The sequence below is a fragment of the Macaca fascicularis genome, chromosome 5 (genome assembly GCF_037993035.2).
Source record: "Macaca fascicularis isolate 582-1 chromosome 5, T2T-MFA8v1.1".
NCBI classification, from domain to species: domain Eukaryota; kingdom Metazoa; phylum Chordata; class Mammalia; order Primates; family Cercopithecidae; genus Macaca; species Macaca fascicularis.
Window position 1 is genome coordinate 53,985,501 of NC_088379.1, and position 27,169 is coordinate 54,012,669.

Sequence of the window (27,169 nt, forward strand, 5' to 3'; positions counted from 1 at the left end):
GGGACACTAAGCCTAACCATATCACACATATAGAAAAGTAAATGGTTACAAATGTGGAAAAATGGTGTGAAGATAATAAACTGGGGGTAAGGTAGAGAGTAACTGGGAAGACTCTTTGAGATAGGTTTTCAGAGGACAGTTCTCAGAGAAGGTCACATGTGAATTTAGATCTAAAGGACAAGACTTACAGGATGGAAAGACCTGGAAGAGAATTCTGGGCAGAGGGAATAGCAAGTTCTAAGGCTAGGAGGGATTTGATGAACTTAAGGAACAAAAGGGAGGCTCATGTGGCTGCAGCACGGTGAATAGGATAGGGAGCTGTATTAGCTTGGGCTGCCATAATGAAATACCATAGACCAGGTTGCTTAGAAATAAGAATTGTATTTTTTCACTCTTCTGGAGGCTGGATGTCTGAGATCAGGGTACCAGCATGGTTAGGTTCTGTTGAGGTCTCTCTTCTGGGTTGTAGACTTCCAGCTTCTCACTGTGTCCTCACGTGGCCTTTTGTTGGTATGTGTCTGTGGAGAGAGAAAAGGAGAGATCTCCTTCTCTTCTGCTTTATATAAAGCCACCAATTTTATGGGATTAGGGTCCCACCCTTATGAACCTCATTTAGCCTTAATTACCTCCTAAAAGCCCTCTCTCCAAATATAGCCACCTCGAGGATGAAGATTTCAATATATGAATTTATAGCAGAGGTATATGAAAAGATAAGGTTAGAAAAAAGAGTGGGCTGTATCATGCAGCACCTGGTAAGGAATTTGGATTTTATTTAGAGAGAAAAGAAAAAAACATACAAAAATAGGAAAATCTCAAGTGTTAACCTAGCTTTCTTTCAGCTCGTAGAAAATGTATTCATTCAGGGTCCATTTATGAAGCTCCCATGTAAGACAGACACTATGCTCTACTCTAAGATTATAAGGATAAATCAATCATAGATTTTACCATAGAGGGACTCACAACTGAGGAAGCATGGAATTGAAAAATAAACTCATGAGGGAAGACAATGTTTTTGATGGAGGGTGTTGAAGCAACTTTGACTCCTGCCTCACAGCATATACAAAAAGTGAATCAGAGATAATCATAGACCTAACTATAAAATCTAAAACTACAAAGCTTATAGAAGTAACCACAGGGGAATATCATCATGGCCTGGGGGTGGGCACAGAGTTTTTAGACAGGACAAACATGTATAATATAATGTATTACTTGTTATTTAAATATACAATACAATTCAATACATTAGATTAGTACGAAATTAATTGTGGGTTTTGCCATTGAAAGTAATGACAAAAACAGCAATTAATTTTGCATCAACCTAATACAATATAGTACAATGTGCATTACAATTATGATACAAAACAATACAATATGGTCCACAAAAGCAAGTAAATGAATTCTTCACAAAAAAGATATATGAATGGTCAATAAGCACATGAGAAGATGCTCAACATCATTAGTCATCAGGGAAATATGATTTAAAACCAGAAAGAGGTACCACCATATACCCACTAGAACTGTTAAAATAAAAATGACTGGCCTATATGAGGTATCTAAAATAGCTTTGAAAAGCATTTTAGTAGATCCTAATAAAGTTAAACATATACTTATTCTATAGTCCATCAATTTCACTCCTAGGTATTTACCCAACATTGAAAAGAAGAGTCCACTAAAAATTTGTGCACACATTCCCACAGTAGCTTTTTTCACAATGGCCAATAATGGGAAGCAATCAAATGTCCATCAACAGAAGCATAGACACCAAGTTGTATTATATTCACTTGATGGAAAAATACTCAGTAATAAAACTCCTGATATATTCAACATCATAGATGAATAACAAAAATATGCTGAACCGATGAAAATAGGCATAAAAGTACAGATGGTATCATTGTATTTATAAGACATTCAAGTATAATAAAAACTAATCTATAGGGATAAAAACTTAAAAAAAAGTTTTAGGGAGTGATAAGGGTTAGGAAGTATTGATTGGAAAAAGATCTTTCAACTGGTAAAGAAAATCTCTATCTTGATTTAGTGTTGGTTACACAGATGTTCTATTGTTAGAATTCTTCCAACTCTTATATGTAAGCTCTGTACATTTTACTATTCATAAGATATATAAATAAAAAATATATTTACTAGTAAAATGTGATGAGGAGCATAAAGGGGGAAATGCAAAAATAAGGAGTAATTATGCCTTATAGTCTGACTGAAATGTTAAAGGGATCAGAATTGAAGTCTGTAATTTAATCTGACTCACTTGGGAGCCCATGTTGGGCCCAGACACAGAGGACTGGACTCGAATGACAACAGTATTTCACTCTACCAAGAGCATGGACCTAGCTCAATGACTGGATACTTCTTACTTTTTCAGTCCAAAAAATTGCCCAATAACTGTCAGAAAATTCTGACCTTAAGACTGAAATCTGTGATGAGGCATGATTCCCCCCATTGGTAGAACACATTGCCTTCATTAGGCCTAAAGTTTGAAATCTGCTAGAAGGGTGGGGAATCTTCAATTCTGGAGCTCATTTCTGTTGTTTTTCTGTTGCAGCCTGGGAATGCTAAACTTTAGGCCACAGGGCAAGCCTCATCTGTTTAGCCTCATTATTAAGGGAAGGGCGGTTCGGCTTTATAGTCTCTCTGGGAAGGGTGGAGATGCAATTCTTTTATGCTTTACTTGTTGATTGTAAATACAGGCCAGTGGTTCAATACTAGTTATAAATTCAAAATCAAATGTAACAAATTACAATGAATAAGTCCAAGACAACAGATTGAGTAGTTAACAGTTTTTTGAGAGAGGTGCAGGAAAATAAAGAAAGATGAGGCCTACACAGACCTGGATAAATATTAGAATAAGCACTATCTTCTTGATATACATTTACATTTCTTTTTAAGGCCGCTTTATATCTCCCTGTGCTTTGGGCATGCTTCCTCTTTGTCTCCTGAAATACTCATACCTGCTGCATTTCTGCTGTTAAGAGCTCAATTTACTGAGCCCAAATATTAGCACATTACCGCTATAATATTACTGAACTTATATAATAAGTTACGGTATATGTACCATTATTATTTCTTATTTACAGATGAAGAAGCAAAGGCACAGAGAAGGTAGGTTGCTTGTTCAAAATTACACAACAGACAAGATTTGAATTTGATAATCTAATCATGGGAGGCTTGACCATCAAACTAAGCTAATTGTCATCTCCCTGCTCATGATGGGAGGCTTAACCATCAAGCTAAGCTAATTGTCATCTCCCCACTCATGCCCCTTTCTTTTCCTTAAGCACCAACTTTGTAACCCTTTGCATATGGTGTCTAGTGTAAGCCTTGCAATTACTTTGAGAGGTAGGACTTCAAATCTCTATTTTATGGATTTAGAAACTTCCAAAGCACTAAGGTTGAAAGTGTTTGTTAACTTGCCCTAGATTTTGCGGCTAGAAAGTGGTAATGACGCCTACATTAGAACCCTTATCTACCACCACGGCTGTGAGTCTTTCAACCTAAAAGACAATCAGCATAGAATGTATTCCAGGGCTATTTGTGTTGAAATAAAATTTCAGGCATCTGAGGAAATTATTTGGGAAGATGGTTTACGCTGAAGACCCCTCAGGTGACACTACAAAGTGGACACTATTCCTCTTCTTGTGAGGCTGCTGCTGTGCACACGGAGTCTATGCAATGAAGAATTGGACCTACCACTCCTTCTACTTTCTCCTATGCACATTGCCCGGTAATCACTGCCTGCTTGACATATGGTGATGGTTATCTAAACTTAGCATTTTACATCTGATTGCCTGGCTAATTTATAACATCACATCACCACTAAATTCATTTGGAGATCCTCTAAATGTGGTTCTTCTTTAATCTGACCTAGACAGTTCAAACAAGGTGGCTCATTGACTACAGTACTATCAGTCTTCAGAAACTGCTGTATGAAAGGAGTTTTCAAATGTATCTTTGGAATCCATTCTGGTATATGATTTACCTAATTTGGTTTGACTGAAGCTAATTTTAAAATAGTTTGCATTTTTTGAGAAAATAAATGTACATGAGGAGAACCCAGAAGTGAGTTGGAAGTTAAGAAAGAGCCAGGTAGTGCAGATATCATTGAAATAGTGTGGAATTAACACATACTGTGTATATGTTTTTCAAAATCTTGAGATTTCATTACTCCTTTTCTAGTCAATATAACATTTTAACTTTCTGGAGGCCTCATTTTTCTTATTTTTAAAAATCAAGACAATGAGCCTGTTGATGTCTTAGTTCTTTTCCTGCAAAACATTTTATCCTTTCTATACTATAATATACTGTGCCTACATATTTTGAGGTTTTGAAATATATAGAACTGTGGTTTCATCATTTCATTCATTCATCTGATATTCATTTCACAAATCTTTATTGAGAACCTACTAAATGACAGGCACTGTGCTGGTTTGGGGAATGAAGAGGACAAAGTCCCTGCCCTCAGAGAGATCTATACATAGAATTGAATAACACTGTAAAGATGGCTAATAAAAATCTCACAGGTGACAAACTTCCTGGAGATGACAGATCACAATTGCTCTTGCTTTTATTACAAAATATACAAAAGGTCTCTTTACTTCACAAGCCAACAAACACAAGTCTCCTCTAGCAGTGCTCTTACCTTTTGTGTGACTCCCTTGGAACTGGAAAGGTTTTTGTTTTTCTTTTTTTCTTCTTCTGCCTTTTTTTTCTTTTCTTTTCTTTTTTTTTTTTTTTTTTTTTTGGTACATAAAAGAATAATATAGAAGACAACCCATAGCCAGTTTGTATTCCCTGCTGTCCTTCCAAAGCTTCATAGCCCAAAATAAAGGTGCTGCGGAGGTGGAGAACCCAATTTCCATTCTAAGTTTCACACAGTGGGTTTCAGTCAATTAAAATTTCTGTTCCTAAGATACAGTTGCTTATGGAGGCAAGTTGCACCCACATTTTTTGGAAACAATGATCTTGGTCTAGAGGAACCTTTCTGTCCCTAATACCTGTTGAGACCTCAGAGATTCTGTTCCATTCCTGAGGGAATGTCATAAAGCCAGTTTTATCTCCTTTCCCAGGCATCAACTTCCCCTATTACCTGGATTTTGACTGTAAGCAACACAACAAACATCTTGGGTGGGGTGGGGGCAGGGGGATAGACGATATGTTTCTTGTTCTTTTTATCCTTACTAATACATTGGAACTAAGCCATCTGGCTGCCTTTTGGGTAAATCCATTTTATAACAAGATTCTTTTTTTTTGGCGATTCGGTAATTAAACCCCTTTGGATAGAGTTCAAGATGGACCTGCCTTATGCTGAATTTCGCTTTGGAGCAAATTGTTAGTCATAGGTGCCAGTGAATGTATAAAGGAGAATGAGGAATCTCTAACTAGTTTTTGAAAACTGGTCATCTCTCGGAGTTTTCTTTGACCTTGGGTACACTTTTCTTCAGAGGTGAATAAGGTGAAAATGTGCTCAGAATTGCCCTCTGGTTTAGCATTATTAAGATTGTTTTCTGCTATCTTTACCTAAAATCCAACCTCCTGAGGTTGAAATGTTAGCAGTAAGAGCCCTAACGTTGTTACTCATGACTAAAGTATAGGCAAACACCTCCATAGATTTATTTATTCATTCATTCATTCAGTAAACATGTGCTACATGCTAAGTTAAGGGTTTAGAAATCACCAGAGAAGCTTGTGAGCTCAGCATCATCGTAAGAGACTTAATATTCATTCTAATGAATCTTAAGATTCATTAGAGACTTAATATTTCTTATTGTCATTGTTATGTTGGGGCTTCAAACATTAAATGTGGATTGTTTTATTATTATCTTTGGGATATTTTTCTAAGAATAATTCACTTATTTTGAGCAACTTACCTTTCTATCTCTTTACTCAAAAAAGTATAAATCAATACAAAAATGTGATTAAAAATCAAGTAATCAGTCATGTTTTTCTTGCAATATTATGGGAAAAATTTTAGCTTCCAACCTAGTGGTGCTTCCAATTTATTTTGCCATGAATCATGGAAAGTTAATAGTCAGTTTGGGAATTTTCGTCTGGTCACGAATTCATATGAAAATCTCTCTTTAAAAACATCATCGATTTGGACTCTCACTCTTAGAAAATATTTTTAAAAGAATTTATATTTTTAGAGCATTTTAAGTTCACAGCAAAATGAAGAGGAAAGTACAAAGATTTCTCATATATTCCCTGTCCCAGTGCAAGCATGGCCTTCCCCTTTGTCAACAACCCCACTAATGTCGTACGTATGTTACAACTGATGAACCTACATTAACACATCATTGCCACACAAGGTCTATAAATTACACTAGGGTTCACTTTTGCTGTTGTACATTCTGTGGGTTTTGACAAATGTATTATGATAAGTATCCATCATTATAGTATCATGGAGTTTTTTGCCCTACTCTGAAAATCTGCTATGCTCTGCTTATTTACTCCCACAACACCCTGGTAACAACTGATATTGCTAGTGTTTCCACAGTTTTGCCTTTTTCAGAATGTCATATAGTTGGAATTATAGAATATGTAGCCTTCAGATTGACTTTTTTTCATTAGTAATATGCATTTAAGTTTTCTTCATGGCTTTTCATGACTTGATAACTCATTTTATCTTATCACTCAACAATATCCTATTGTCTGAATATACCAAAGTTTATTTTTCCATTCACCTTCTGAAGGGTATCTTGGTTGCTTCTAAGTTTTGGCCATTATGAATAAAGCTGGTGTAGACATTCTTCTGCAGGTTTCTGTGTGGACATAAGTTTTCAACTTTCTGGGGGTAAATACAAAGGAGCACAGTAGCTGGATTATTTGGTGAGAATATGTTTAGTTTTGTAAGAAACAGCTAAACTATCTTCCAAAGTGGCTGAACTATTTTGCATTCCCACCAACAATGAATGAGAGTTCTTGTTGCTCCACATCCTCACCAGCATTTGGTGTTGTCATTCTGGATTTTGTCCATTCTGATAGGTATGTAGTGCTATCTCATTGTTAAGATTGCTATCTGCTATTTTTACCTAAAATCCAACCTCCTACAGATGAAATGTTGACAGTTCTCTTTTGCATTTCTCTGGTAACATATAATGTGGATCATCTTTACATATGGTCATTTGTCATCTTCTTTGATGAGGTGTCTGTTAAGATCTTAGGCCCATTTTGAATCAATTTGTCTTATTATTGTTGAGTTTTAAAAGTTCTTTGTATATTTTGGACAACAGTTTTTTGTTAGATATGTCTTTTACAAATATGTTCTTCCAGTCTGTGGCTTATATTCTCATTCTTTTACATTGTCTTTTACAAAGTAGTTTTTTAAAAAAGATTTTTAAGGAAGTTCAACTTATCAATTATTTCTTTCATAGGTCTTGCCATGGTGTGTTATCTAAAAAGTCATTGTCATGCTCAAGGTGATCTGTATTTTCATCTATGTTGTCTTCTAGGAGTTTCATAATTTTGCATTTTACATTTAGGTCCATGTCCATTTTGAGTTAATTTTTGTGAAGGATACAAGGTCTGTGTTTATATTCACTTTTTGTGGATGTCCAGTTGTTCCAGCACCGTTTGTTCAAAACACTATCTTTGCTTTATTATATTAACTTTGTTCCTTTGTCAAAGATCAGTTAATTGTATTTATGTAAGTCTATTTCTAGACTCTGTATTCCATTTCTTTGATCTATTTGTCTATTTTTTCACCAATATCACACTATTACAGTAATTCTTAAAGTCTGGTAGTGTCAGTCCTCCAACTTTGTTTTTCTCCTTCAATGTTGCATTAGCTATTCTGAATCTTTTGCCTCTCCATATAAAATTTGGAATCAATTTGTTGATATCCGTAAAAACTTGCTAGAATTTTGATTGGGATTGCATTGAAGCTATAGATCAAGTTGGGAGATTTTCTAGTTATTTTCCTGTCTTCATCCTTTCTCCCTTGTAACCACTTTTTAATTGGTCAGACGAACAATCTCTCAACATGCCTAAGTGTTTTCTTAGCCATGATCTAGTTACAATGTCATTTATATCAGCAGCGCTGAGGGCTTGTTTGACAAGGAAAGCAACCCCCTGTGTCAGTTAATTGGGTAATAATTCACTTTTATATCAAGTTAAATTGTTTGAATCTTTTAAATTGATAATGAGCTTGGAACTTCTCCTTAGGCACAAGAATAGCTTGCTTTGGGAGGAGTAGGCTATTTGCATTCTGGCGTTGTCCTTGCTTAGGCATAGATATGCTTTCTTTTTTGAGCTTGTATGAATGGTTACTGCAGGCTAGCCTCTTTTAGTGGAGACAAAATGCTCTCAAATTCCTGGGAATTCACCAGATGGTACCAGACGTCAGAATATAAGTGGTGACTTTCACCTCTTAAGTGGATCCTGTGTTGACTGACATAAACCACATCTCCATGATGAAATAGCTGATGTTTGTAATTAGAGAGGAAAATGCTGTATGGCTTATGTGCTGTATGGCTAAGATATTGACTCTGCAAAGACTAATGGGATAACTTAATGGATTTGGGGCATAAGACTCATTGTTTGAGTTACATTTGGGGTCACACTTGGGAAGATGTTTTTTCCTGTTCTCAATGAGATTTTTAAAAGCTGCTCATATGATTATAATTTATTTAAAAATGTTCTTTAAGCAATCTTTGTTGTGAGATTTTTAAGGCATCTTTGGATATACCTTTAAAATATTTTATCTCATTTCACACTGTCTTAAATTTGACTTTATAGTATATAAGGTTTTCTCCCAAATTATACCATTATGTAAGGCTTTGAGGCATGGATTATCAGCAGAATTCTTGGTGAATACAGTTTTGGAGATTCTTAGTCTCTTGGCAGCAAGAAAAAGCTTTCTGCAATTTATTAACAGAAACTGAGTAAAAAGATAAATAATTCTTTCATTTTCCTCCCATCCTAAACTTTTGATAGGGGTAAATTGAGTTAGTTTTGTATAAATGTATTAGTCAGCTTCGGTTGGCATAACAAAATATTCTAGACTTGGTGGCTTAAACAACAAAAATTTATTTCTCATAGTTTGAGGCTGGACATCTGAGATTAGGTGACTTGCATGCTTGGGTTCTGGTGAGACCTCTCTTCCTGGCTTTTAGATGGCCACCTTCTCGTTGCATCCTCACATGGTGAGAGAGAGCGAGCTCTGGTCTAGCTTTCTCTTCTTATAAGGACACTAATTCCATCATGAGTCCCTACCCTTATGGCCTCATCTAAATCTAATTACCTCCCAAAGGGTCCCCCTCCAAATACTGTCACATTTGGGTTTAGGACTTTGACACATGAATTTTAGGGGACATATATGTTCAGTCCATAATAATAAATGAGAGTTTCTCTCATTTTAAATATGAATGTGTCATATTTCAGTGTTTTTTCTTGTTATTGGAAGAGAATAATCACGAGACATACATTTGTTCAATGGTATATCAGATCTTCTCTTTGATGCTTATTTAGACTTTTTCTTAGCAACAGGCCATTTTATCCTTTCCAATCGGGATGACATGGCTAAAGCAGGAAGCTTTTATTTTCTTCGCCTCAATCATAGATTCCTATCGAATTTCTTTTTTACTGTTTTTCTTTTAAACAAAACTTAAAATACTGTATTTTACAAATGGACTAAGAAAGAGAGAAACTATTGCCTATCCTTTCAGTATGAAAGAACGGAAATAACATAATACCGAGAGTCTGCATAATAGTATCTAGTTTTAAAGTATTTCAGAAACACGAAAGTTAGGAGAGAAAAAAGGTCCCAATAAGCAGGCCATATTCAGGGTGAATATGCAGAACATTCAAATCTTTCTATGAAAAAGAAATGTTATTTTTAAAAACTGCATTATTCAGATGTATTTTACCTGTAATATTAGAAATTATTTCTAGTTGGCTGATAATCATCCATTAAATTATTATTTATTTATTTATTTATTTATTTATTTATTGAGATGGAGTCTTGCTGTCTCCCAGGCTGGAGTGCAGTGGCACGATTTCTGTTCACTGCAAACTCCGCCTCCCAGGTTCACACCATTCTCCTGCCTCAGCCTCCCAAGTAGCTGGGAATACAGGCGCCCGCCACCGTACTCGACTAATTTTTTGTATTTTTAGTAGAGACGGGGTTTCACCGTGTTAGCCAGGAAGGTCTCGATCTCCTGACCTCGTGATCCGCCCACCTCGGCCTCCCAAAGTGCTGGGATTACAGGCGTGAGCCCCCGCACCTGGCCCATTAAATTATTTTGAACAAACCTTCACCGAGTGCCTACTCTGTGTAAAGCCCCATGCTAGGCACCATGTATGCAAAGATGTCTCACAGTTCATAGTCTAGTAGTAGAGATGGACGGCAATTACAGTACAGGATGAGAAGCTCTGTGTTGGCAGGAAGAAGAGATGCTTTGTAAGAAGGGCCACCTAAACCCACCTGGAAGACTTTCAGAGGGAGCTAATATTGAGGCCACATGAGACTAATTTGGAAAATGGAGTGGGTAGAAGAGTCCTTCTAGGGAAAGGAAGAAGCACATGCAAAAGTGCTTGGCTCAACCAGTACTTTTTAGTTGAGTATAACTGGTACATAGCAAGTGCAAGAACTAGGCAGATAGATAATATTATGGGCCGGGCATGGTGGCTCACACCTGTAATCCTAGCACTTTGGGAGGCTGAGGTGGGTGGATCACGAGGTCAGGAGATCGAGACCATCCTGTCTCACACGGTGAAACCCCGTCTCTACTGAAAAAAATACAAAAAAAAATTAGCCACGCGTGATGGCGGGCACCTGTAGTTCCAGCTACTTGGGAGCCTGAGGCAGGAGAATGGTGTGAACCTGGGAGGTGGAGCTTGCAGTGAGCCGAGATCGTGCCACTGCACTCCAGTCTGGGTGACAGAGAGAGACTCCGTCTAAAAAAAAAAAAAAAAAAAGATAATTATTATGAAGAGCCTTACCTGAAGTCACTGTGAGTGAAGCCATTGTAGGGTTTAGAAAATCAAAGTGGTAGCAGTGTGGCAGGTAGGTTAAAGGTGATTACAAGTACATATAGGAAGACCAGTTAAAAAGTTTTTATAGTAAACAAAGTAAGAACTAATAAGTTTCCAAAGGTAGTCAGAGTTGACATAGATAAGTGTCACAAATGTGAGAAACATTTTAGCAATAGAATTAATTGAGATTGATGACAAATTTGATAAGAGATGAGAGAGTAAAGGAAGGTGAGACGTCAAAGATGACATTTACGTCTATGTTTTCAATGATGCCTATGGGTGCTGCCATTCACCTAAATAGAGTAGTCTGGGAAGAGACAAAGATTGGTAGGAAAACTGATGGGTTCAGTTTGAGTTGCATTCCATTTACAGTGCCTTTTTAGGCATTCAAGTGGAAATTCTCACAGGTAGTTTTATATAAAGGTAGTTATGTATAAAACTCTAGAGATGGGGAGGGAGACCTTGGCAACATATGTATATTTGGGAATTATTGCATACTTAGTAGTAATTGACACCATTAGCATGAATAGATTATCCAGAAGGATTGGCCAAAGGATAAACTTGTAGCACGATTATCTCTCAAGAAGCAGGTAGAAAAAGAGTGGATAATAAATGACACTGAAGAAATAGCTGGTGAAGTGTGGGTCTGGTTTCCTGAAGTCAAGGGAATTTAAAGAAAGAACCTAAGTTACAGAGGCAATCGCTACAGCACAGCAAAGCAAGTTAAACGTTGGAAAGTGGAAAGGGTGATAATATAAATTATCATTTAAAATAGAAAAGATTTGAGAATGCAAATGATTGTTATTAATAATTGTGATAGGACAACAAGTAAAAACGAGGAGTCCTCCAGGCAAACCAGAATAGATGGTCATTCTATATTTAGAAGAATTATTTCAGTGAAGCGGTAGAGGCAGTGGCTGTAGATAGCAATAGTTAAGGAGGAAAGTCAATGATAAGAAATTAAAGTCCTTGGGTATAGACAATTTTTTGAATTAGGTAATTTTTGAAGGGAAGAAACTGAGTGGTAGTTAAAGATGGATAGAGGGGAGAGGGTTAAGAGAGAATGTTTTTCCTGACAGAGACTTGAACAGTCTTGTAGGTGAGAGATGTCAATGGAGAGGGCGAAGTCCAGAAATTTACAATAAGAAAGAATAAACGAACAACTTCTGGATGGGAGGGTGAGGGGATAGCAGGACTAGTTCCAGAAAGGGGAATAAAATCAATTTTTTTAAAGAGACAGGAGAAAAAATAAGCAGAAAGCAAATATAGCAAATATGTGGGTGGGTGGGTGTGAAATTGGGCAAGTTTTCAACTTATTGTCTCTGTTTTCTCTGTAAAATATGAGAGTAAAACTTTTGCTGAGAGTAAAGAATGAGATTAATGGATAGGAAATTTGAGAATAGTGGGTAAAATAGGAATGGTTAGTCTGGATAGTAAGAGACAAGCTGAGTAGGAACACACAACAAGATTTTTTAGCTGGTATTAAGGGTTAGTTTGACATCATTAACTTGCAGTGACACAGATCTGCTCAGCTTTACATTTTATTCCCACCTCTGTCATTTTAGATGGTAGTAATTGTAGTATTGGCCAGATTGAGGTTATGGTAGGCAGATGCAGCAGGAGGAGACAAAAGAATTGAGGACTAGTTAAAGGGGCGATTCAATGCTGGGTTATTGTCCACATGAGAAATGGGAACAAGAGGAAACTGATGAATGGATAAGAATAGAAAGGTGAGTAAATTCTAAGTCTCACTGAAGTTAGGAAAGAAGGATGTTAACAGTAGAAATGAGGCCGGGCGTGGTGGCTCAAGCCTGTAATCCCAGCACTCGGGAGGCCGAGACGGGCGGATCACGAGGTCAGGAGATCGAGACCATCCTGGCTAACATGGTGAAACCCCGTCTCTACTAAAAAATCCAAAAATCTAGCCGGGCGAGGTGGCGGGCGCCTGTAGTCCCAGCTACTCGGGAGGCTGAGGCAGGAGAATGGCGTGAACCTGGGAGGCGGAGCTTGCAGTGAGCTGAGATCCAGCCACTGTACTCCAGCCTGGGCAACAGAGTGAGACTCCGTCTCAAAAAAATATAATAATAAAAAATAAATAAATAAATAAATAAATAAATAAACAGTAGAAATGAGATAGCTAGAAGTACAGGAATCTGTATTCAAAACAGTGGATAAGACTTTAAGATTTCAGAACTTTGATAGCTCTGGGTGTGATCTCTATCAGCAAACCCCTTTATCTTACCTCCATCTGATATTTTATTCCTTCCATGGGCTTGCTGCAGGATCCTGTGTCTTATTGTCCTCTTGGCTTTCTTGACTTTATGGTTTGACTCTAATTCTTTCTCTATTAGCCCTGGAAACATCTTTGTTGGAGACAAGTAGCTCACTTCTCCAAGACTTGCTCTAATACCTTTAGAATGTGCATGACTCATGGGGAAGCTAGGAAAATCACTTCCAAACCTTTTACCACTAATTCTGGCCCGGCCTGCAATTTCCTCCTGCTGTGATCTTTTTGCTTTCTCACTTTAAAAATCCAGACCACAAACCGTTCTTGCTCACCTAAATAACTTTCCATGCAAGTCATTAAAATTCACTTTCATTTTGCCAAATGGAGGAAGAAACTTGGATCCTTTCACTGTGGGAAACTGCCTTGATGCCACTAGTTCTCTCATTTCCCCCCCATCCATCAGTGAACTTTTTAGCCTTCTCAAAGCTTTGCTCCAATGCATAGGATTTATGATTGTGGGGATTTCCAAATAATATAAATATTCAACATGAATATTTTAAATTAAGGCATGAGACATTTTCCCTAACTGAGCATAGCCATGAACCTCTCATGTCTGTTCCTCTGTGTCACTTTGTAGCACTACATACAGTAGCCCTCCTAAAAGTCCAGGCAGTGCACAGGTCTTGATATGATGAGGTGACAATGTTGCTATGGTGAATTTGCAGCTGGCCAAATAGTCACTGGTTGATTTTACCCAGTAGGAGTTTTTGCAAAAATTTCTTTGGTGAGAGTGAAATCAAACTCCTATTTTTTTTCTCCTCTGCAAGCTGTAATTTAGATGGATTAATAAGTACTTTTAGGTTAATTAACTCCGAAGAGAAAATGGGAGAAAAGTGAGGAAGGTTATTGGCAGAAGTCATTGCTGGAATCCTTCTGAAGGGAGTACTTACATCACTTGCAAAGACAAAAGACTAGAAGACAACGAAGTTAAACTTGGCCTATCTCATATGATAGATGCTGAGAGTACCGGCTCAGGGAAATTTAATTCTCTCATATGCATATTGAATTACATGGTCATGGCTTTGTTTGGTACTAACCAGCTTTAATCAAATAAGAAAGTGCTTGATAGAGTAAGACTATAATGCCCTGAAAACTTGAAAAATTGTTGGTGCTATGTTGTTGTTCTAAAGACCACTGTGATATTAAGCAAAATGAGAGGTAAAATTTTACCTATTTTCTTTCTGCCACTTGAATTGTTTATTCAGGGTCCTCATAGTTATAAATATTAAATAATCTGTGAAAAAATCAGAATCCATGCCAGGCCTGTGTGATCATACTTGTTACTGCTCTACTTACTTAGGCATAAATGCAGTCTAGCATTAAAGATCCTTTAAAAAAATGTTTTCCCAATGGTTAAAAGATAAGCTCAAATAAATGAACACTTATACATATGCCAAAATTGATGAGTAGATACATATTTCAGTAGGTAGTTACTAGCTTTCTGTGTATGAGTAAACATATGGGAGAAATTTAAAACACTAAAGTAGTCTCAGTGAAAGCATGGTATCCTATATATTAGCTTTTCAAAAATGTCTAATGAAGGAAGGAATGATGAATGAATGTCCTTATTCCTCTTAGAGTGCTGGGACATGGTTTTGTCTGAGAACTTCCTGTGAATTTTATATTTTACTACTCATTACATCCATCTTAGACTTATATGTATAAGACATAAGGCATATCTTATGTCTTACATGTATAATAATCTAAGTGGTACAAAAAATAACGAAATATTTTCTTCCCAAATTTTTGAGACAGATGGATTTTCCGGAAAGATGTGTTTAGTTTTTATCCTGTGGTTTTGTGTACCACCTGGCACACTAGAGTGTTGCTCTAATTCAGTGAGTTGTAACTCTGGGTGAACAGTGGAAATACTAGGGTACCTTTTAAAAATGCTAATGCCCAGGCCTCACTGAAGACAAATTAATCTGAATCTCTGTGGGTGGCATTGATACTTTTTATAATTTTCCCAGATGATTCTAGAGTGCATCCAGGAATGAAACCATTGCTATAGCTGCATACTTACTTTAGTTTGAGAAACATAGATGAGGTTATATTAGGCATCAGCTATTATTGTACTTGTCTTCACATCTTATCTCTTTTTGAAATGTCCGAATTATTTCACTGGGACCGTAGAATAGTTGTTGGTACAATGGTAATCTGACTGCAGAGAAATGTAAACTTGGTCCACCCTGAAACACAAGCATGGTGTGTAGCTACATCAGATCCTGAATCAGCAGCATATCAGCTATTGATTCTAAAGTTGAGAAACAGAACTCGTATTTCTTAATATCTTGGATATTATTTTTCCACATGGTAACTTCTTACAAATAAAGAAAGTTTTAATTTGACAAAATCCAAATTGTTGATTTGGGGAAGTATTTAATAATTACAATTTTATCAGTTTAAATTTAAAAACCCTACCAAATTCTTCCACAATATTTTTAGGATTTGCTGAAAGATAACATCCCCCTTGCCTTAATCATGTGCCAGATTACTCGTAAACCTGGACCATATGCCACTGCAATTTGCTGATGGGCCCAAGCTGTTTTGGTAGATAAAAAATCCAAAGGGATTAGAATGGCTCAGTCCTCACTGTGAACAGAGCAACGGCACAGGACAGCTGTATGCTCTCTTCTCTCTCCTTTGTCCACACAGCACCTCTATTTTCTCAATTTAGGTCATTGATAACCCAGACCTGAAGTTCATATCAATGCCCACAAAAATGTATTTTGCTCTAAATAAGGCCTTTCTTTAGACACTTAGACAGAAACCAAATGTCAGAGACACACACGTCATGCAAGGGATGGAATATATATTTTTGTTTGTAAAAGTAGTAAATGTTTCCCCAGTTTTGGCTTTAGGATGGTCCTGGGGTGAAAAACACTTTTAAATTGATGAGTGACATAAAGAATCTTTTTCCCTTACTTGACTCCTGTTTTCTGCTCAGCACAGTTAGTGGTGTTATTCTCCGTCACCAGTGTTTACATGACTACAAAGTTTTTTTGTTGTTTATAATAAAATGAACCTCTGTGACACTTGACTTGAAATCAGAATCAGATAGTTGATTAAATTATTAAAATTTAAAATAACCCTTGGGAAAACGTAATTTTCTGGAAGACATTTTCCCATACTCCTACTTTTCCTTTATAGTACAAGGAGACTTTCCACAAATAAGGAAGTCATTGTGATTTATTTCTTGTGTCTCAAGATCTATTTTCCTGATAGCAGCTATTCATTTTAAATGTCTGATATGGTTTCTTTAAATATAAAGCAATAAAACACATTGCTTTGAAGTATTCTAGTTATTCGTACTGCTAAGATTGCTTTATACAAATATCAAACAGTGGGAAAATGCTAATTATTCAGAATTCTATGTTACTATTGAATAATTTGCACATTGCACAGTTATGTGTAGGTCTTGGAGGCTAGAAAAATTGAAGTTTATAGTTGGAACCATTTTAGAAGTTCATCAAACCACATTTGAATTATCTCTGTGTTATCCTCCTGCTCAATTCAAGAATACTCTCTAAATTTTCCTAAAAATCTTATTGGAAACTTCTAGTGATGAGGAATGCAAGAGAAGCATTCTTATTGTTGAGTTTGAGCCTTCCTTCCTATAACTTTCATTCAATAGTTCTGCCTTTGAGAGCTCAGCAGAATAATTTTAATTTTGTTTTTATTCATAATAACCCCTCAAATACTTGTTTGAGAGGCACACCTCCAGACTCACAAATTTAACAGCCATGATGGCCAATTTTATAAATGAACTTGCCACTCTATACAGGGAACAATTTGTCACTTAGAGGCCTAACCACATTATCACAAACGGGCCAATGTCCATATATGTGTCCCAAATTGTTGTTCAGTCATTAATGACTAAAAGTATCTTCCCAGCAGTTAAAACGGGATTGTGTTCTCCTGTGAATCCTGCTTATTCTCTTTTTATTGAATATACAGTATGGCTTACTTAAAAGACATGGCATCGCATCGTAGAAAGGGACTCATATACCTTTCACATTCCCCATGGTGGAGAGTTCTTTCTTAATCATACATTAAATGCTTATATTGTCTCTTAGTCAAGTTTCTTTTTGTTGAAGTTGACATAAACATAAGAAATAAAGGGATTATTACTATTATTTTGTATTAACAGGACTCCAGTACAAGACTGACAGAATTCAAGCAGTGTAACCAAGATTTCTCTGGGTCTCTTATCTCTGTTGGTCTCATTTACTTTCACTCCAGATAAGCTTTCTTCATGTTGCAAATGATATGGTCATAAGCAGCCTCCTTGAGTTCGTGTCATCCCATTTCAGTGACCTTATGGGAATGGAAGAGTTCCTGTAAGCCCTTGCATAAAAAATTACACATATATATACTATGGCCATAGGATGTGATGCCATGATTGATGAAGTCAGAATCACACGCCCAGATTGCACCCTGTCCCAGTAACTGGCTTCTTCTCTGGTCTCTCCATCCCTTTTGTCCTCTTCTGCCCCCATCTAAATGCCATAAATGCTGCCTTGGCTTCCTGCTCATTTCAGCAGTTTACTTTTCTGTATCTTTTTTCTTGTAGTACGATTCTTACCAAAATGAGTAATTGTGTCTTAACTTTTCTGAAACTTAGTTCAACAACTATAAAGTGAGATAACAATAACTGTAAGTACTGTTTCATAGTAAATTGTTGAACGAATATAAGTTCTCACTTTTCCTTATATTAGGAAAAAGTTTTAAGGAAGGTAAATATATTGACATGGAAAGTGAAATTGTATGATTAAATGTGCACATAATTAATGTGAATGCTGTGAGCTTAAAATTTGAACTTTCCCAGTGATTTTTGGAATTTTTAAGTTGGAAAAATATATTTTTGAACTTATGATGCTTCTACTTTTGATTTCTGTCCCTAAAATGACCTAAAAGTTGAATATATTTATGAATACATATATATTTAAATTCAGAGATCAATTATATTATTACACCCACAAAAATATTTTGTTATATGGAAAGATTCATGGCAGACTCATTTATGATGATTAGAAAAGAAAACACAGAATTTATGACGCATGATCTGAGTTACACAAAATTTTTTCAGCTACAAATTTAAAAGATTCCAAAGGATCTTTTTGTTAGATAAGCTTAGCATTGCCAAGCTGTACAGATATATCTATTTAGTTTTGATAGTTAAAGTACTATTATTATTTTTTAAATGTTAAAACATCTTAGGCAATTCTTATAAACGATGTGGGAAGTGTGAAATCACAAATGTTTTTACTCATTAGAGATGACCTTTTATAGTTCCATTACTTATGAGTTATCAGGCAGCTGCAACTTGTAAAAATGATTTTCATATCATATTCCTAAATATTATGTATTTTCTCTTTATTTTTGAAAACATGTAAATATACAATGCACATATTGAGACAGATTTTTTAAAAATATTTAGTTGGTTATACCAAATTGTTAAAATAGAGTTTTAACATTCATTTGTTATGACATCCCAACCACGGCATAACTGAACATGCTACCAAAATTATTTATGTTCTTGCTTCTTCACAAGAAGGGTCACCTTTGCAGAGGCATAACAAACTGGCAGGTTGGGGTATAGAGAAACATCAATAATGTCAAATATTTTTTTCACTTGTATACTGAAAGTATAGCAAACTGAACTTATATATATATTTTTTAACCAATGGGCTAGGTCAAAGGGAAATCTGTTTCAAAACTGTTTCCACACAATCACTTTAAGAAGTGCATAGAGGTAGTGTTTTCAATAGTTTGTAAGACCTAGGCTGGCTTTTGGTATGAAAAATTCTGTTGTGTCCATTGTAATCTGTTCTAGGGTGTGGCCTACCTCACATATTCTTAAGTCACATTTTTACTCCAGTCATGGTGGCAGGAACCAGTGGTGTGCAGTTGTAACCTGATAGGACTACACAGTAATATCTGTGCCTGCACGGAGTAGGGTGAGACAGAAAAGTTAGCTAATGCCAAGTGCTATGGAGGAAAGTAAGACAAGGAAGAGGAAGAAGAGCACTAGTGTGGAGAGGGGGTGGGTGCAATTTTCAAAAATGTGATTAGTAAAGACCTAATTGGGAATGTAATATTGCAACAAAGACCTGAAGGGAGACAGAGAGTAAGCCTCTCTGAGGGAAAGAGCCTTCTAGGCATGGAAACAGTACAAAAGCTCTGATGCAGAAGTGAGACAGAGAGTAAGCCTCTCTGAGGGAAAGAGCCTTCTAGGCATGGAAACAGTACAAAAGCTCTGATGCAGAAGTATGTCTGGGATGTTCATGAAACCAAAGGAAGCCAGTGCTCCTTCTGTAAGAGAGTTAGCCAGAGAGACAGAAGAGTGGGAAATGAGGTGAGAGAGAAAATGGTGCCAGGATATAGAAAGTCTTGTAGGCCTTTCTAAGGATGATGGCTTAGACTCTGATGAGACAGGAAGTCAATGGAAAATTTTGCAAGAAGGACTGACATGATTTGGTTGATGTGTTGGGACTAGACTGGAAGGTATGTGGACTTGTGAAAGTACAGACAAAAGTATAGACAAAGTTCTTCCTAATTATTCTTGCAATAATTCAGTCAAGAGATAATAGTGGCTTTGTAAAGGGTGGAAGCAATAGATGGAAGAAGATGGGGTGAGAATCTAGATATATTTAGCAGGTAGAACCAATAGGATTTGCTAGCAGGCAAGATGTGAGGCAACTGACAGAGAGAGGAGTGAAGGATAACTTCAAAGTTTTAATTGAGGATTGAGAAGGAACAAGTTGCTATTAACTGAGACTGAGAAGGCTTTGACAATTGGTAGGTTTGGGGATAAAATAAGTTTGAGATACCTGTTAGACATCAAAATGAAAATATAAATTAGGCAATAGTCTAAGTATATGTGTCTGGAGTTCAGAAGAGTTCCTGGAATGAATTGTAAGCTTGGGGAATCATCATCATGGAGATGGTACTTAAAGTAAAAAAACTGGATGAATCCTAGAGGTAGTATGTGTATGGAGAAAAGAGAAGACCTCTGTCTGAGGACTGAGCTTTGGGTCACTTCATTGTGTAAAGGTTGAGGAGGTAAGGAGAAACTTGCAAAGGAGCCAAAGGAGAAGTGGACATTGAGGTGGAGAATAACTGAGAGAATGTGAAATCTTGGAAGGCAGATGAAAAGAGTTTGAACAGTGTCAAACACTGAAGAGGGGGATGTGAGATGAATGTTGAAAATTCACCATTGAAGTTAGCAATGTGGAGGCCATTGGTGACCCTGAAGACCAATCTCAGTAGAATGGTATGGGAAAATGTCAGAAGGAGTTCAAGAGTTAGGGAAAAGAAAATTAAAAACTGTGGTTTCCAGCTTCATCCATGTCTCTACAAAGGACATGAACTCATCTGTTTTTATGGCTGCATAGTATTTCATGGTGTATATGTGCCAAATTTTCTTAATCCAGTCTATAATTGATGGACATTTGGGTTGGTTCCAAGTGTTTGCTATTGTGAATAGTGCCACAATAAATATATGTGTGCATCTGTCTTTATAGCAGCATTATTTATAATCCTTTGGGTATATACCCAGGAACAGGAAGGCTGGGTTAAATGGTATTTCTAGTTCTAGATCCTTGAGGAATCGCCACACTGTCTTCCACCATGGTTGAACTAGTTTACAGTCCCACCAACAGTGTAAAAGTGTTCCTATTTCTCTACGTCCTCTCCAGCACCTGTTGTTTCCTGACATTTTAATGATCGACATTCTAACTCGTGTAATCCTTTCCCCATTTCTTGTGAGATTGTGGTTTTGATTTGCATTTCTCTGAGAGCCAGTGATGATGAGCATTTTTTCATGTGTCTGTTGGCTGCATGAATGTCTTATTTTGAGCAGTGTCTGTTCATATCCTTCACCCACTTTTTGATGTGGTTGTTTTCTTTTTTCTTGTAAATTTGTTTGAGTTCTTTGTAGATTCTGGATATTAGCCCTTTGTCAGATGAGTAAATTGCAAAAAATTTCTCCCATTTTGTAGGATGCCTGTTCACTCTGATGGTAGTTTCTTTTGCTGTGAAGAAGCTCTTTAGTTTAATTAGATCCCATTTGTCAGTTTTGGCTTTTGTTGCTGTTGCTTTTGGTGTTTTAGACATGAAGTCCTTGCCCATGCCTATGTCCTGAATGGTATTGCCTAGGTTTTCTTCTAGGGTTTTTATGGTTTTAGGTCTAACATTTAAGTCTTTAATCCATCTTGAATTAATTTTTGTATAAAGTGTAAGGAAGGGATCCAGTTTCAGCTTTCTACACATGGCTAGTCAGTTTTCCCAGCACCATTTATTAAATAGGGAATCCTTTCCCCATTTCTTGTTTTTGTCAGGTTTGTCAAAGATCAGATGGTTGTAGATATGTGACATTATTTCTGAGGGCTCTGTTCTGTTCCATTGGTTTATATATCTGTTTTGGTATGAATACCATGCTGTTTTGGTTACTGTAGCCTCGTAGTACAGTTTGAAGTCAGATAGTGTGATGCCTGCAACTTTGTTCTTTTTGCTTAGGATTGTCTTGGCAATGCGGGCTCTCTTTTGGTTCCATATGAACTTTAAAGTAGTTTTCTCCAATTCTGTGAAGAAAGTCATTGGTAGCTTGATGGCGATGGCATTGAATCTATAAATTGCCTTGGGCAGTATGGCCATCTTCAAGATATTGATTCTTCCTATCCATGAGCATGGAATGTTCTTCCATTTGTTTGTGTCCTCTTTTATTTCGTTGAGCAGTGGTTTATACTTCTCCTTGAAGAGGTCCTTCACATCCCTTGTAAGTTGGATTCCTAGGTATTTTATTCTCTTTGAAGCAATTGTGAATGGGAGTTCACTCATGATTTGGTTCTCTGTTTGTCTGTTACTGGTGTATAAGAATGCTTGTGATTTTTGCACATTGATTTTGTATCCTGAGACTTTGCTGAAGTTGCTTATCAGCTTAAGGAGATTTTGGGCTGAGGCGATGGAGTTTTCTAAATATACAATCATGTCATCTGCAAACAGGGACAATTTGACTTCCTCTTTTCCTAATCTAATACCCTTTATTTCTTTCTCCTGCCTGATTGCCCTGGCCAGAACTTCCAACAGTATATTGAATAGGAGTGGTGAGAGAGGTCATCCCTGCCCTGTGCCAGTTTTCAAAGGGAATGCTCCCAGTTTCTGCCTATCCAGTATGGTATTGGCTGTAGGTTTGTCATAAATAGCTCTTATTATTTTGAGATACGTTCCATCAATATCTAGTTTATTGAGCGTTTTTAGCATGAAGAGCTGTTGAATTTTGTCAAAGGCCTTTTCTGCTTCTATTGAGATAATCGTGTGGTTTTTGTCTTTGGTTCTGTTTGTATGCTGGATCATTATTTATTGATTTGCATATGTTGAACCAGCCTTGCATCCCAGGGATGAAGCCCACTTGATCATGGTGGATAAGCTTGTTGATGTGCTGCTGGATTCGGTTTGCCAGTATATTATTGAGGATTTTTGCATTGATGTTCATCAGGGATATTGGTCTAAAATTATCTTAATTCTGAGTAAACTATCACAAGGACAGAAAACCAAACATTGCATGTTCTCACTCGTAGGTGGGAATGGAACAGTGAGGACACTTGGACACAGGATGGGGAATATCACACACCAGGACCTGTCGTGGGGTGGGGGGAGGGATAGCATTAGGAGATATACCTAATGTAAATGGCAAGTTAATGTGTGCAGCACACCAACATGGCACATGTATACATATGTAACAAACTTGCACGTTGTGTACATGTATCCTAGAACTTAAAGTATAATAATGATAATAATAAAAGGTTAAATATCTCCACACACACAAAAAGAAAATTAAAAACTGTGAACACAAACAACCTGTAAAGAAAAGACCAGAGTGGAGAAGCAGCTGTAAGGGGGCTCAGGAGGTCAAGAGAATTCTTCTGCTAATATTGGAGAGATAAAAATATGCATGTACACTGTTAGAAACTATTTAGCACAGAGGGAAAACTGTGATGCAGAAGAAGAGAAAGAATTGATGGAGCTATGTACTTGAGTAGGCAAGAGGTCATACAATCCAGGGTACAAGGGACCTTTGATAGGAGCAATTTGTACAAAATTTCAGGATGACAGGAATCTGGGAGGAATGTATGGGCATGGAGGCAGAGAGGTGGTTAGATGTGGTCATGCAAGCTTGTGGGAGCTATCTCTTCATTGTTTTTATGTCCCTTGTGAAATAAGAAGCAAGATTAACAGCCAAAGTAAACATGGGAGAGGTGATGCTGATATGCGAGGATGGAGAAGGAAGTTAGAAACGGTCCTCTAGAAATGTGGGAGAGTGAATAGACTCAGGAAATGTATGTGGTTTCTGAGCAACACTAGGGGCCCATTTGACAGTGGGGCATATACATTTAAGTTGGGTACTTTTTTCCAGCCATGTTCAGCTGAGTGTAGGTGCAGAGTAATCAGAGTGGAACTTAATCCAGCTGAGGTTTTTGCAGCCTAAAATGATAAAATGAGAGAGGTGCAAGAGAACTGAGACGTGCACAAAAGAGTGATTTTCATAATAGTGGTTTTATATTAGATAGATACATGTTTTTGTTCAAATGAATTCTCTCATCTGATGTTAGGTTTTCTATTGGAGATATCACATCTTATTCGTCTCACTATGAAATCCCAGAATCCTTATTGTATATTTGCCCCCTTGTTATCCAAATACACTGAATCACCAAGCAGCAGCTGCCTTATCATGCCTATATTCATCAGTTTCACTGCCACAGAAGGTAAATATAGGACCTGACAATGCATGGTGGGAACAGTGTAGGGAAAGGTGAGAAAAGCAGTCTAGGATCACAATACGAGGGTTCTGGAATTCTGGGTTAAAGAATAGCATTTTTAATTAAATGGGGGAGCCCAGGGACTTCTTACATGGTGACAATCTTCCCAAAGTGAGCAATCCCAGAGAACCAGAAGAAGGGGCATAGCCTTTTATGATCTAACAAAGAAATCTGGGTTAAAGAGTAATATTCTTAATTGCACAAGACAGCATTGATTCTTTTTGATATGATTAGGCTATGTCTCCACCCAAATCTTACCTTGAATTGTAATCATCCTCATATGTCAAGGGTGGGGCCAGGTGGAGATAATTGAATTATGGGGGCAGTTTCCTCCTTACTCTTCTCGTGATAGTGAATAAGTCTCATGAGATCTGATGGTTTTATAAACGGGAATTCCCCTGCACAAGCTCTCTTGCCTGCCACCATGTAAGACGCACCTTTGCTTCTCCTTTGCCTTCCACCATGATTGTGAGGCCTCCCCAGTCATGTGGAACTCTGAGCCCATTAAATCTCTCTCCTTTATAAATTACCCAGTCTTGTGTATGTCTTTATTAGCAGCATGAAAATAGACTAATAATACTCTTTCAATAAAGTGAATCTTAGTAACACACATGCTTTAGAAAAATTAATTTTCAAATTAAATGATATTGGGGAGAGATCAGAGGTATGGATAAAAACAGAAGGTATGGATAAAAACAGAATTTGTTTGAGATAGGAGATAATACTAGCTAGAAATAGAGTAGTAGCATGAAAATGGAGAGAGGGTGACTGATGAAAAGATATTGAAGAGAAATAAGAGTCTTGACAGCTAGCTGAAGGTGAGTATCAGGGAGAGGAAGGAAGTTAAAACTGTCTCTCTGCATGATTGCCATACTTTGCTCATGAATTCCTGGTCAGGAATTTTTGGAAGGGCTTAGCTAGATAGTTGCTTTGAGTCTCTCATCCGGGGGCAGTCAGATGAGGACTGGGGCTGCAGTTACCTCAAGACAAAGTTGGGATAGACATCAAAGATAGCTCAACTACATGCTGGCTGCTGGCTGCTGGCTGCTGCTGGGAACTCAATTAGGATGGTTGCCTTTACAGACTATGTACAGTGTTTCTTGCATGGTTGGACTTCTTCCATGGCAGCAGGTTTCCTCAGAGTGATCGCCCATGAGAACCAGAAGGAGGCTTCAAAGCCTTTTCTTACCTAGCCTCAGAAGTGACACAGCTTCATTTCCATAATACTCCATTGGTCAGAGCAGTTGTAAGCCCTCCTAGATTCAATGGGAGGAGATTATAGACCACCAAATTCTTGGGAGAAGTATCAAAGAACTATCAGTTATTTAGAAAGAAATGTCCCTCCTGCAGTAAAATGGGAATAGCTTATTACACTTGTCCATTTTGCTCTTTCCCCCAAGTGAATATTAACTAATTAATTATACCTAATTAATACTTTCATCCTGAAAACCTTAAATCTTGACTCTGCAACTTACTAGCTGTGTGAACTTGAAAAAATTATACAATATATCTATACCTCAGTTTTCTTCTCTGGAAAATGGGAATACAGTAGTGCCTACCTCATAATATTGTTGTGAGGATTAAATGAGATAGTCTTTATAAAGTCCTTAATTCATCTTATGGTAAGCACTCAGTACATATGAGCTGTTAGTTTTTGATGAGCATGGTCAAGCAGATTCAAATAGAGAGATTCTAATGGAATGTTTTCACCATTATTTATTAAGCACTAAGTATGAGTAAGGATTCCATGAATGCTAAAACATATTCCCCAGTCTTCCAGTAATCCTTCAGGGTTGTGTTTTTATTGCTGATTTACAAATGAGAAAACTGGGTCTCAAAAACATTACACAGCTCCCTTTATATTACACAACCAGTAAACCTACACAGTGGAAACTTGAAATTATCAAGGAAAGCATTAATGGTTTTGCAAAAAGCTTTACTCTAAAGAGGGATCAGCAAACTCCAGCCTACTGCCTGTTTTTGTAAATAAATTGTATCAGCACACAGCCATGCCCATTTGTTTACATATTTTCTATGGCTGCTTTTACACTTCAACAGCAGTGTTGAATAATTGCAACAGGAACTTTATGGCCTACAAAGCCTAAAATATTTGCTATCTGGACTTTTATGGGAAAAAGTTTGCTAACTTCTGCTTTAAAACATGAAAGAAAGTGTCCTAAGTGGAAGTTTTTGAACCGATTGTGGCCTTTGCTGAGTAAACTGAACCACATAACATGTAATGGAAATCTATAATATTTACAGAGTGATATGAATAAAAAGGCCAAATTTCTCAGTGAAATCAGAGAGCAAATCTTACCCTTCATTCCCTACCTCCAGAGATGTTCCCTAAGACAAGACAAAAATACATGAACTGCACCCAGATTTAAACATTAATTTTGGGATGTTTGCCAGACCAGATGGTTAGAAAAGCTAAGTACCATTGATTTATTTCTTACCCTTTAGAAAGCAACGTTAGAGACAACGGACCTTATCAGAACAAATGAGAATAAACAACAGAATGCAGATCAGAGGAGAATTAAGAACAAATGCTATTGGATTTTATTATGCTATAATTAATTTTGTATGTAGAAAAAGCACTAATTATTAGCAAATTGTAAACTGCATCAACCAAGCTTAAATGTTGCATGTTACATTGTGACTATAATTTGCAGTACCCTGAGAATGTTCTCTTCTTGCAAATGCAATTAATCATCTATCAAATATATTTTTAGTATTTAGTAAATGTTAGAAGCTTGGAAAACAGAGATTAATAACACTTGATCTCTGCAAACATTATTGCTATACAGTAATGATTTCCATTGTAAAGGTGTGAGAGTGGCTTTTACATTCTCTTGGATCAGAGACCCTACTGAGAATATGATCAAAGCTGAAAATCCTATTTCCAGGAAAAAAAAAAGTGTGCACTGGTACTTACCAAGAAAATATTACGTACAATTTCAAGAGGGTTTAGATTTCCTGCAGGTCATTCATGGAATCCATACAGGCTTAACCACATTTTTAGAATCTTTGTGGTATAGCATGGGCACAAATGAAAGAGTGAGGCAGTGTATATGTATTT

The 27,169-nt window shown here is 36.9% G+C and overlaps 1 long non-coding RNA gene across 2 annotated transcripts in view; it reads right to left on the minus strand.

The window, feature by feature from the left end:
• Positions 1-363: 363 nt before the first annotated feature.
• Positions 364-27,169, minus strand: part of LOC123573578 (uncharacterized) — a 52,779-nt gene continuing 25,973 nt past the window's right edge. Inside the window, exons 1-2 of one of the 2 annotated variants that reach the window (XR_012435317.1) lie at positions 13,226-13,404; positions 364-518 (exon numbers count right to left, since the gene is read on the minus strand). This is a non-coding gene — a long non-coding RNA (uncharacterized lncRNA). Of the gene's footprint in view, positions 519-13,225; positions 13,405-27,169 lie in introns of those variants that run through there. The other variant, XR_010586642.1, reaches the window with a different exon arrangement.